Below are 13,270 nucleotides of genomic sequence, written 5' to 3' on the forward strand. Positions count from 1 at the left end.
TTTTTTTTTTTTTTTCTATTTCTGATTAAATTTTGTCTATGCTATGATGTAAGAGTTAGGGTTCATTTTTAAAAATATAAATATCCAGTTGTATTATCGCCATTTGTTGAAAAGATAATTTTTTACTCATTGAAGTAACTTGGCACCTTTGTCAAAAATTGACTATGTATATGTATATAAAAGCTCTCTATTCTGTTCCATTAATCTATTGGTCTATGCTTATGACATTACCACTCTGCCTTGGTTAAAGTATTTATAATAAATCTTGAAATCAGGTAGCACAGTCTTTCAACTTTGTTTTTGGTTTTCAAAATTGTCCTGGCTATTTTGGGTTCTGTGTGGTCTCATGTAAGTCTTAGGATCATCTTCCCAGTTTTTAAAAACATTCCTTCTGGACTTTTGTGTGGGAATAAATCAGTATGGGGAGAATTGGCGCCTTAACAACATTAAGTCTCCTAATCCATGAACATGATATATTTCTTCATTTATTTAAACTTTATTTATTTATTTATTATTTATTTATTTATTTATTTATTTATTTTTAAAGATTTTATTTATTTATTCATGAGAAACACACACAGAGAGAGAGAGGCAGAGACACAGGCAGAGGGAGAGGGAGAAGCAGGCTCCATGCAGGGAGCCCGACATGGGATTCGATCCTGGGTCTCCTGGATCTCACCCTGGGCTGAAGGCAGGCGCCAAACAACTGAGCCACCAGAGATACCCTATTTAAACTTTAAAACAAACTCAGTATGTTTATATTTTGCAGAATATAGATTTATATATATTTTTCATGTTTGATGCTATTATAAAAATATCTTCCAATTGCTTTTTGCTTATATATTGATACAATTGCTTTTTATGTATTGACTGTGTATCCTATACTGGTAAATTTACATTTTAATATAAAAATTTTTAAACAGAAAGAAAAGTTGAAGTAAAATAACATTAAATGCTCATATACCCACATCTGGATGCAATAATTAATATTTTGTTATGTTACCTTTATCCATTTATATCCATCTATTTTTCTATCCTATTTATCTAATTTTTTTATGTATTTCTTACTGAGTTACAGACATTGGTGCTTACTTCACCCCAGCATTTCAGCATGTATATCATTAACTGGAATTCAATTACTGTTTATATTTTCTTTGTTTTAAGTAAAATGTACCTATAATGAAATGTACAAATCTTGTTTACTATTTGATACCTTTCCACAAGTGCACAGTTCCTGTGTTATCATATGTTCCTTCCAAGCCAATCTTGTATCCCATATCCTCATAAACAACCGCTGTTCTGATTTTTTTAAATGTTAAATTAGTTCAGCCCATTTTGGAACTTTATACAAATAGAATCATGCAGTATGTACTGTTTTGGGGGAAGATTTCTTTCAATCAGCATGATATGTTTGAGTTTCGTCTGTGTTGTTGCATGTAATATAATTTTTAAATTGCTGGTAGTATTTCATTATAGGGAATCTCACTCAATTTATTTACACTACTTTAAGTTTATCTCACCAGTATTTTTGATTTTTCAGTGAAGTCTTATGCATCTTTTGTTGCAATTATTTCTAAGTGTTTTTTTTAAGATTTTATTTATTTAAAAAAAAAAAAGATTTTATTTATTTATTCATGAGACACACACACACACACACACACACACACAGAGGCAGAGACACAGGCAGAGGGAGAAGCAGGCTCCAAGCAGGGAGCCCGATGTGGGACTGATCCCGGGTCTCCAAGAACGTGCCCTGGGCAGAAGGCAGGCTCTAAACCGCTGAGCCACCCAGGAATCCCGGTGTTTTGATTTTTGATGCCAGTATATATGCTGTTCCTTTGATAATTTTGCTTTCAAATTGATAGTAGCTAGCATCGATTGATGCTAAATGTACAAAATAATTGATTTTTGTACATTGACCTTGTATTCATTTACCAGTCCTAGTAGTGTGTGTGTGTGTGTGTGTGTGTGTGTGTGTATTCTTTAGGATTTTTCTGTGTAGATGTCATATCATCTGCAAATATTTTCAATTGTCACTTTTATTTTTAGCCCTCTCAGATGTCATTCCTATATCTTCTGTCCTCTATTGTTTTTGATGAGAAGTTCATCTTACATTTTTCACCTGTATCTGTTTATTCCCCTGTTTTTTCCCCCCCCCTTCTGGATTATTTCAAAATGTTCTCTTTATTTTTGATATTCAGAAAGTATCTGTGGTGTGCCCTTTGTGGTTTTATTACCCATATTCTGCTTGAACTTCTTGGATCTGCAGTTTGATGTTGCTTATCAATTATGAGAGAATGTTAGCCATCATTTCTTTAAACATTATTTTCTACCTTATTTTCATTCTCTTCTCCTTCTGAGACCACTGTTAGACATATGTTAGGCTGTTTGATATTATCCTATAGGTCCCAAAGAATGCCCATTTTTCTTCAAAATTTTGTTTCTTTTCTTCAGATCAGATAATTCCTGTCAATCCATCTTCTAGCTCACATAGTCTTCTAGCCCCTCCAATTTGTTGTTTTGCCTGTCCAGTGAATTTTTCATTTTTCTTGTTCTATTTTTCAGATTTACAATCTCCCATTGCTGCTGCTGCTTCTTCTTACTCTTGTTGTTGTTGTTGTTGTTCTTCTTCTTCTTTTCTTTCTTTTCTTCTTCTTCTTCTTCTTCTTCTTCTTCTTCTTCTTCTTCTTCTTCTTCTTCTTCTTCTTCTTCTTCTTCTTCTCCTCCTCCTTCTTTAAGATTTATTTATTTTAGAAGGAGAGAGAGAGTGTACATGAACACTGAGGGCAGGGGTAGGGAGAGAGAGAATCTCAAGCAGACTCCCTGCTGAATGCAGAGCCCAACACGGGGCGTGATCTCACAACCCTGATATCATAACCTGAGCTAAAATCAAGAGTCAGATGCTTAAATGACTGAGCCAATCAGGCACACTTCCCTTTACTTTTTTTTTTTAATTTTTATTTATTTATGATAGTCACAGAGAGAGAGAGGCAGAGACACAGGCAGAGTGAGAAGCAGGCTCCATGCACCGGGAGCCCGATGTGGGATTCGATCCCGGGTCTCCAGGATCGCGCCCTGGGCCAAATGCAGGCGCCAAACCGCTGCGCCACCCAGGGATCCCCCCTTTACTTTTTTTAATAGTATGATTTGGAGAGAAATGCTCAGATCTTAAGCAATTGTAAATCAGTTTTCATTAATTCATATTAAGATTCAGAATATTTTCATCACCCCAGAGAATTCCCTTGTGTCCCAGTGGTATCCCTTCCCAAGATAGCATTCATGTATTGTACTGGGTTATTCTAGAATATCATATAAATGGGATAATGCAATGTGGATATATTGTGTGTGTCCAGATTCATTCATCAATATTTTCTAGATACATCCATGTTGTTGCATGCATCATGATTTCATTTCTTTTTATTGCAGAATAGTTGTCCATTGTAGGAATGTATCACATTTTCTTTACCTATTCTGTTGTATACATATGTTTTAAGTTCTTTTCAATGAATATCCAGAAGTTGACTTCCTGGGCTATGTAGATGCATGTTTAATTTTATTAAACATTTTTATTTTAGGATAGTTGTAGATTCACATTTAGTTTGAAGAGATAATACAGAGAGATTTCATGTGCAGTTTACCCAGTTTCCTCCAATGATAACATCTTGCAAAATGATAGAACAACTTCACAAATAGGATATGGACATTAATGTAGTCAAGGTACAGAAAGTTCATCACCATAGGGCCCCTCATGTTGGTCTTTAAAACCATCTTTGTTCTCTCTCAGATTCTCCCTTAAGTTCTAGCAATGACCACTCTGTTCTCTATTTCTATAATTTTGTCATTTCAAGATTGTTATGAAAACTGAATCATACAGAATGTAACTTTTTGGGATTGTTTTTTTTTCATTAAGCATAATTCCCTGAAAATTCATACAAGTTGTTGCATATACTAATAGTTCATTTTTAATTGCCGAGTAATCTTCTACATGTCTAATTTAAAAAAAAAAAAAAACTATCACTTTCCCAAAGTGGTTGTACCATTTTACACTTTCGCCATCCATTTGATGCTTATTTTTAGTTTCTATTTTTCCACTAAGATTCCTTACCTGGGTACTTATTAAGATCATATTTCTCTTTAATTATTTGAATATATTTTCTCTTAATTCTTTGAACATATTTATAGTAATTATTTGAATACATTTATATGCTAAGTCAAACATCCAAGCCATATTAGGTTTGATTTCTGTTGATTTTACTTTTTCTTAACTATGGATCACATTTTCCTCTGTCTTTGCATATCCAATAATTTTGATTGTATTGTAAATGATACAGGTTTTTATTTTCTTCCTCTGAAAAGTGATGCTGTTTGTCCTTTGGTCACTGGTTGGTGATCTGCAGTGTGTAAGCTTGGTTTTATACTTTGTTAGGATTGACATTTGGAAAGCCCAAGATGTTTCCTAAGTCCTTCTTAAATGATAGGATTTTCTCTCCTCTACAGATAATGTCAGGACTTGCTTTTATCCTATTGTGGGGGGATCTAAAGTGGGACTTACTTTTGTGGTAGATCTTTTGTGATGTTCCAACTGGATGCCAAAAGCTATTACATGATGTTAAAAATATTTCTATTCTCTAACTGGGCAGGAAATTCAACTTGTTCAGTACTGCTCAACTTTTAGTGTGCCTGCTTCTCTCTTAACCTTAAAAAGATCCCTCAGCAGTTGCCCTCTACTAGGCCTCAAGGAGTTCCACCCTATGCCCTTGGCCAAGGACTTGCAGGGAAACCCTGCATAGACTTCTGGAGTCAATCTGGGTTCATTCATCTCCCCTCTCGTGCTGCACCTTGCACATTCTAGCCACCGCAGCTGCTCCAAACCCTGATCTCTACCTCCTCACTTCAGTTGGACATCACGAATATTTGTATTCCAGCCCTATGTACCATGAATAGAAAGTTGTCCCTCAGTAGAGAAGTCCATTGATTGTGGAGCTCCCCTTGTGAGTTACTCAGTTCTCAAGGATCACAATCTCGCATTGCCTGTTTTCCAATGTCTTGAGTATTTGTCCAGTTTTGTGGTGGTTTGATGTAGGAGGGATAGCCTGGTACCAGCAACTCAATCATACCTGGAAGTTAAAACTCGCCGTTTACATTTTTAAGCTCTTGTTTCATGTTTTAGGCAGTCTGTTTGATTTAATGAATCTTATCTTTTCTTTTTTTAGGCAGAGTATAAATTGCATGCTGAAAGATAGCCGTTAGCATGCAATTTGAGTTGTAGACTTTCAGAATTTTAGAGTTAAAGGAGTCTTAGCAACCACTAATTCTAACTTGCTTCTGTAATGAATGAGGAAACAGGTCCAGAGAGATTAGGTGATTTACTCAAGGTTGCACAGGTTGTTAGTGATTTAAAGCACCTGCTCGTGGAGGCAATAAATACCATAAAACTGTACCATGGTAATGAGTGGAAGCTGCCTTATCTTTGCACTATATATGAAAAATAAAAGGATTCCAACAGTAAGCATTTTCTGAGTATAAAGATTGCAAAAGGAACGCTTAGCCTGGCTAAACTGCTTTCAAGATTTTAAAATCCCTTTAGTCATACTCTTTTACATAAAGCATCAAATGTGCTAATTAGAAAAGATTCAGATCTACTAATCAAAAGTTCTTTACTTGGCAAAATTATAAGCAATAAAATAAAGTTGCTCGAATAATTCTGCTTTTGTCTACCCTCTGCCCCCCAGGAAGGAGTAAATATTGTTATTTTGACACCTTCTTCTGAATCTGACATATAAAATAATCTATATTTTTATATAAATTAGCATTTCAATTTTATCTATGAGTGTTTAATAAGGAAGTAATAAAAAGTTTACTTTCTAAACTAGTATATATGTCTAAAATTCAGGTTTCTGATTCTTACTCTATTGCTTTTTTTATTAAACTGCTTTTTAATAGACTATGTACCAATATGCCCTACCTATCTTTAAATATGCTTTTATCAGAGTGGTATGTACTATGTCACATGAGTGCACTATAGCACAATGCAAAAAGAAAAGATTATGAATTTGAACACATTCTTTTTAAGGTCACCCACACACCAACTGCTAACGTAATGTTTAAAACCTTGAGAAACTAAGAACTGTAAGTCTAGAACATTGAAAAAATACTCACTGTGCACTAGACGTAGTGCCATTTGCATGCAATAAGAACCTGTTTACCCTGCTTCTGTCATCTGTAGCATTTATAATAAATAATGATGATCTTCCAACCCTGGACACTACCTCGATAAAGCAAACCAGAGATGCTTTCTATGCTCTCTATGGAAGCTGTAATAATTGCCATGATTATTATACTTATACTCTCTAGACTTTTTATAGGCTTTATGTCTTTTTGTCTTAGAGGATATTGTTAAATGTTAAAAAAAATACCCACTGTGTGCATGGAATCAAATGTTCTTTTAGAAAGAAAAAACTTAATAAAGGAAAGAAAACATGGTAAAAATAGCCAGTTATCAAGCCTAGTGAAAAATAGATATTATTCAATGGCAATAAAACATTATAAAGCTAGGAATTTGGTCATGGCCTTTTTGAAGAAGACAACTTTACTGAAGGACATTTAAAAAAGAAGCAAAAGAACAAATATCGATAGATGGGAAGGCTCAATATTATAACAATGCCAGTTCCCCCACAAACAATTTTTAGGTTTCATACAATTCAACATAAATTCAAAATGGAATTTTTTTGAATCTGATGTTCAGAATTAAAATCTAAAGATATTTTAAAATTTTTTAAATGACACATTTTGAAGAAAAATTTTGTATTGTATTTGATAATCAAGGAAATTTTTTAAATCCTGGAGAATCTTTACAAATCTTAAAGGAAAAAGATGAATAATTCAATAGAAAAAGATGACAAAGAACATGTACCATTTACAAAATGACTAATAAATGTATTACAAAACCTGCTGTCTCATAATCTGCAATACACAATTTAAATTACACAATTAAAAATTTCAAATACTGGGATCCCTGGGTGGCTCAGCGGTTGGGCACCTCTCTTTGGCTCAGGTCATGATCCCAAGATCCGGGATCAAGTCCCACATCAGGCTCCCTGCGAGGAGCCTGCTTCTCCCTCTGCCTGTGTCTCTGCCTCTTTCTCTCTCAGTTTGTGTCTCTCATGAATAAATAAATAAATCTTTAAAAAAAATTTCAAATGCTAATTTGGTAAAGGTGTAAACAACTTAATGTTGGCAAAGTTTTGGGGAAAGGAGTGCTTTTATCCTCTCTGCTGGGAGTGTAATTCAATTTGACAATATGACAACAAACCAGCTTATTTCCTTTAATGAGGTAACTGACTTTGGGAATTGATATTAAGAAAACAATGAGGGATATTTTGAGAGATTTCAGTACAAATGGGTTCACAACAGTCTTATTTATGACAATGAAACTTTGAGAAGTTTAAGTGAGTTGTCATATATTTATGTATGTGATATATATAATGGGATGCTAGACAGTCTTTAAAGTAAATTGGAAATATTTAATGGGATTAGAAAATGCTACTTATAAAGTTGTTTATTCAGTATTATTAATTTTATTTAAAAATATAAAAGCTAATATGCATAAGCTTTGAAGACATGCATCAAAATGTTAACTGTGGCTATCTCTAAGGGGTGTGCTTACGGATTCCTTTTTCCAAAATTTCTTCAAAGAGATATATTAATTTTGCAATCATTAATTTTTATGTGGAAAGAAGAGTGGACTAATAAAATATGCATCTATAATATAAATAATGAGATCATTAAAAATATGCCTAACTGAAACAGTAGAGAGAGACATTCTTAGAGGGTTTCAGTGCAAACAGAATCATTAAGTGTAGTGATTCTCAAATGGGGCATGATTTTGTCCTCTGAGGGACATTTTTCAATGCCTAGAGATATTTTTGATTGGGGAAGGGGGCGGTTGCTATTGGCATCTGGCAGGTGCAGGCCAGAGATCCTGCTGAACATTTGTCAATGTCCAGGACCAAGACTAATTCAAACCCAAGAGTTCAGGAGTGTTAAGATTGAAAAACCCTACTCCAGAGGAAAGATGGTGAAATTGGGATCCTGAGATCCTCATCTCTCTTGAATCCATTGATATTTTCCTGTCCTTGGTGGAATCACTTGCAGTCTTGTTTCTTTCATCAGAAAAATGGAGCTAGCAATTTCTTTAAAGGGGATAGATGAGTGAAAAAGAGGTTCTGAGACCAAGCGGCAAGAACACATGTAGGAGTAATTCCTATTTGAGATGAAGGAGTAATTACCAGCATTATCTATTTCTCTTTGCTTTGAAGCAGACTTACAAGGATTTAAGTGTTGCATAAAAGTTTACAGGAATGTACAAATTTGACTGATTCAATGGGATCTCCTGTTGTATGCATTAAGCACATAAAAGAAGAATTTCCTACAGTCCATTACAAGGGTCAATAAAAGCCTACAAAACATTTCAAGCCAAATTGCCTCACTCTTTCCAATGTCAACTTGGAGTATTTTGAAATTATAAAAAGAGAATTTCTTTTCCACTTGGATACACAGAACTCAGGTTTTTTTTTGCCCTTTTCATTTTAAAAATTATAAGCTCTCTTTGAAACTAAAAGCTGTTGAATGTCTGCCTTCAGCCCAGGGCATGATCCTGGAGTTCCCAGATCGAGTCCCACATCGGGCACCCAGCATGGAGCCTGCTTCTCCCTCTGCCTATGTCTCTGCCTCTCTCTGTGTCTCTCATGAATAAATAAATGAAATCTTAAAAAAAAAACCCTAAAAGCATTTATCGGTGTTTATTTTTAAAAGATTTTATTCATGTATTTATTTATTTGAGAGGTAGGGAGGGGCAGAGGGAGAAGGAGGGGGAAAGAATGTCAAGCAGATACCTGCTGAGCATGGAGCCCAACTCAGGGCTCCATCCCACGACCCTGAGATCACAACCTGAGCCAAAACCAAGAGCCAGACATTCAACCTAATGAGCCCCCCAGGTGCTCCAATGACCACTTTTTGATAGGAAGTTTCTAGAAAATGGAACCTTTGTGTTTAAGTGATTTAGATATACAGTTAGAATTTTAGCTTATGGCTCTATATGTATTCACTAATTCCACATAATAAATTCTTTATTCTTCATTTAAAAAATGGCCTGATAATATTGACTTGTTGGTTACTAGGATTAGTGACTCCAGTCCTTAATGATCTGGTCATCCTCACTCTTTTCTTCTTTGGGAGGTGCTCTTTCCATCCTACCAGGCAAATCCCTGTTCATTCTTCAGGTGTCACCTGGAGGCCACTTGTCCAAGGAGATCTTCCCTTTCTGAAGATTAAGTTAGACTGGGTTGCTATATGTAATCCTGGAATCCTATATCTCCCTATAAAGGTATACATTGCCTTTATAGAATTTGATTATTTGTTCAATGTTTGCCTTCCCTTCCTGACTGTAAGTAAAGATGGAAAAAGAGTGAAAGTGGGATCAAATATAATTTATTCACTCTTTTGTATACCCACCCTTTTGATCCACGCCTGGTGCATATTAGGTGCTCAGTAAATATTGAGTTGAATGGAGCAAGGCATGATACGATTATAATCTAGAAAAGTAGATTTCCTCTAATAAAATAAGGCATTAATTAGAAAGTCACTTTCCAGCAACACTAACAGTGGTGGCATTTGAGTTGATATTGGAGAATGTGTTGAAAGTGGCTTGGGCTGCTAAAATAGGGTCTATGGCCAGAGGGGTGTGCAAGATGGGGATGAAGGAAGCAGGATAAGGCTTAATGGGTCTCTGGAGATACTTCTCAGGGCTCACGCTCCCTAAGGCACTGATTTACCCACAGGGTTTCTAGTCAGCAGGGTTTGTGTCCCAGGGCGATTCTGTGGCTGAACCAGTACCCACTGCCTGTATACTTCATGAACCCATTTCCATCATTTTGTGGACAGTAGTGGGTTTTTGATACCATCAGGAAAATATATTCTGAATGTATCTTCATATAGTTACTTGAAATAAAAGTTTGTTGAAGTCACCTAAACAGTTCTGATTAGAAATTAATATTGAGTATCCAGTCTATCAGAGAAGGTTCCAACTGTATGCTCACATGATTTGGGGTTCTTAGTGCCAGCTATCATCAAATATAAGAAGAATGGAATTGTTGATGTAGAACTCATCTTACTCTTAAGCCATAGGACAGAGTCAAAAACCCGTATCCTAGTGACTGATCTGACACTCTTCCAGTTCTTTCTATTGAGGAACTAAATTTACAGATGTATCTCAAAACTGACTACCTTTCCTCATTTTTATCTCATTTTTTTTTTGCTTTAAAATTTGACAACATTGCTTAACAAATACATGCTAATTGCATTTTATATTTGAATTGCATTTTTATGTCCCAAAATAAATGCAATTTATACTTTTACTTATATCATATAATATTGATTTTGAATGTACAGAAATGTTCAAAATAAAATACTTAAGTAAGGCAAGTGAATAAGAAAAATCCTAAGTGTAGGTGGTAGAAAAATAAAACAAGATTTGAGATTTTGTATATAAATAATCAATATTTTAGAAATCTTGGAATACTATAAAGTACTATATAATAGGGCTAGGAGGATGGGTTGATAAAATATTTTGATAAAATACTTTCTCTTGGCTTGTACAATGTGTAGATCGGCATTTTCTAATGCAAGAGGACATATACACCATTCAAGTGATCCGAGGATCTTTAAGATCTTTTGTTTCAGGTTATATCATAGGTACAGTGTCTGTTCAAACGGTAAGATCTGAAATCCCAGAGCCTGGGGATTAGTGGGTATCTACTCTTTCCCAAATAAGGCAGGTATCTACATATAGAGATTACCCTATGCCCCCACCTGATTTACTATTCTTATAATTCAACTTGTTATGTTAACAGTATTAGAGTCCATTTTAAGTTTTAAAGTACTTATAACCCAGTCAGTACTGAAAAGCCGATTATCAACTACATTTTTTGGTACAATGTTATTGTGAAGAGTCAGATTCTAGAGTCTTTATTGAAATTTTGACTCTGCCATTTTTTAAAAATTTTTTTATTTATTTATGATAGTCACAGAGAGAGAGAGAGAGAGAGGCAGAGACACAGACAGAGGGAGAAGCAGGCTCCATGCACCGGGAGCCTGATGTGGGATTCGATCCCGGGTCTCCAGGATCGCGCCCTGGGCCAAAGGCAGGCGCCAAACCCCTGCGCCACCCAGGGATCCCTTGACTCTGCCATTTATTAGCTCTATAACCTAGGTCATAGCCTAACCTCTCATAGTGTAAGTTTCTCAATCTATAAATAAGGGACAATAAATAGTTACTATGAGATTAAGTGAGCTACATAGAGAGAGCATAGAAAATCTTGGCTATTATTACGATTAGCAATTTTTATGAGTTGAATTATATCCCACCAAAAAGATTCATTGACCTCCTAACTCTCTACATTGGAATGAGATTTATTTGGAAATAGTGTCATTGTAGATATATGTGATCATTCTGGATTAGGATGGGCCCTTAATCTAATATGACTGATGTTCTTATAAAAAGGAAGTTATGGAGACCCGCACACAGGGAGGATGCCATGTGATAACAGAGGCAGAGGTTGGAGTGAGGCCACTCAAGCCAAGGAGCACCAAGGTTGGCTGGCTATCACCAGAAGCTGGAAGAGGCAAGAAAGGATTCCATCCAGAGTCTCAGAGAGAGGATGGCCCACATGATGCTTTGATTTTGGACTTCTAGTTTCCAGGACTGTGAGAGAATAAATTTGTTATTTTAAGCCACCTGGTTTGTAATACTTTGTTATGTGGGCCCTAGGAAATTAATATAGTAATACAGTGCAAAAACTATAAATTTTATAAAACAGAAATTGTACATATATAGATTCTTCTGCTTTTTTCTCTTTTCTCTGTAAAAGTCAACTTTTTCTAAAACTTCTTTGGTTCTTAATATATCTCTTTGTTCTAATTTTATTTTTCTCCCATAACCTTTCTTGGTTTAGGATAGTATGTTAAAACACACACACACACACACACACAAACACACACAAACACACACACTGGCTTAAAAATATGGTAACAAAAAAAAAGAAAAAAGAAAAAAAAGAAAGAAAGAAAAGAAAAAAACAACAAAGCAATTGCTCAAACAAACAAAAGGCCAAACAACAAACAGGATGAAAACAAGAAATGACCACGTGAGAGGTAAAAGTGATGCTTGCTAAGCCTGAAGGTATGAGAAAAGACTAGCTGAGTAAATAACATGAAGATAAATAGAAGCTGGACATGAAAACTATTATTTAGATGAGTACACAAATGGAACCTTTCCTTGTCCAATTCCAGCTACCCTGTGTTTAAGAAGGGAATTTTTATATCATAATTTCTACATGCTGAGTATAGTATAGAAACTAAATTGCTTCTCATTTGTTTTTTAAGATAAGTTCCTAAATTTTGCTCACTTGTTCACTTTGGAAACATTTAGGTTAGTTTTTTGCAAAACAAATCTTAACCCTTTCCTAAGTGAACACACGAGGGTAGAAAGGTACTTTTTCTTCTGTCTCCCCAGGAAAAGTAAATCTGAGCAAGATAGTCTTCTCACAAGGAGAAAAGACAAGGTGGGCCTCTCAAACAAATGAGTGGACTTGACTCTTGGGCTTCCTCCAAGTCCTGTGGTGTCCCTTATTCTTCCAAGTTCCTGGGTTTAGAGTGAGAGTTGGATTCCTCTGGGGTCTCCCTGGACCACTAGAGGATTTAATCTTAAAATGATGAACTCTAGAGATACATTGTCAAGATAAAATATATGTCTAAACTCTATTATTCTGGTCATGTTGATATTTAATTCAATACGAGTAGTGATTTACTGAAAACATTTGGTTTGATTTTCTTCTTTACTTCATACTTCGTTCCTTTCTCTGCCCTTCCCAATGCCCTTTATTTTTCAAGTAACATGGAAAAGGTGAGGAGAGTAGTTGAAGAGGAAGAGGAGGCAGGGCCTGCAAATAAAAGAAATGAACCCAGTATTCTGTTATAATTAAAGCAAGCAGGGTTTGTTTTGGGTTATGGAAAAATATCCTGCGATTCTTAAATATAAATATTTGTAAGGGCATGCCTGTTATTACATATGATTGGAGTAGAAAAACCATCCCAGTTGTATAGTAACAAAATTTGACTAAGACTGATTATTATCCTTGATGTCCCTGACGTCTTTTTAAAAACTCAAATATGAAGGCAGACCTAAGAATTAAAAAAAATATAATATATCCCA

The sequence above is a fragment of the Vulpes lagopus genome, chromosome 24 (assembly GCF_018345385.1).
Source record: "Vulpes lagopus strain Blue_001 chromosome 24, ASM1834538v1, whole genome shotgun sequence".
Lineage (NCBI taxonomy): Eukaryota > Metazoa > Chordata > Mammalia > Carnivora > Canidae > Vulpes > Vulpes lagopus.